The 384-nt window shown below is 56.2% G+C and overlaps 1 protein-coding gene across 2 annotated transcripts in view; it reads right to left on the bottom strand.

Annotated features, from left to right (window-relative positions):
• The window catches only part of LOC109363874, an 11,332-nt gene that overhangs the window by 906 nt on the left and 10,042 nt on the right, over nucleotides 1-384 (bottom strand). The window lies entirely within an intron of this gene.

The following is a 384-nucleotide window of genomic DNA, read 5'->3' as shown; positions in this document are numbered from 1 at the left end:
TGTTCCTGGCAGAGGTGGTAGGGGCATAGTGCCAGCTGGGCATGGGGCTGCAAAGGTGGGATGGATTAGGGTGTGCCGCCATTCACTGGGGGAGTGCACTTAGATATCGACCCCAGGGTAATATAAGGAACGTTGTCAGGCATCAGGATGATGTTCCTGCAAACAGTGAGCTGTCCATGGGCACGATAGCCCAGAAATTGGAGGAAGCAGGGACACGTCCCTCCAGTGCTTTCAGTGACAACTGTTTCCACCAGCAAGAGACAAGGGCAGAGCCATGCTGCTGCTCAGGCTCCTGGCACCGTAACCCTGCTCAGCTGCTCCAGAGGGAGAGACAATATCCACGTGTGCCTACATAGCGGGGCCAGCAGAAATGCAGGACACCTC

The sequence above is a fragment of the Meleagris gallopavo genome, chromosome Z (assembly GCF_000146605.3).
Source record: "Meleagris gallopavo isolate NT-WF06-2002-E0010 breed Aviagen turkey brand Nicholas breeding stock chromosome Z, Turkey_5.1, whole genome shotgun sequence".
Taxonomy (NCBI): domain Eukaryota; kingdom Metazoa; phylum Chordata; class Aves; order Galliformes; family Phasianidae; genus Meleagris; species Meleagris gallopavo.
This window is presented reverse-complemented; position numbering and strand designations above follow the sequence as displayed.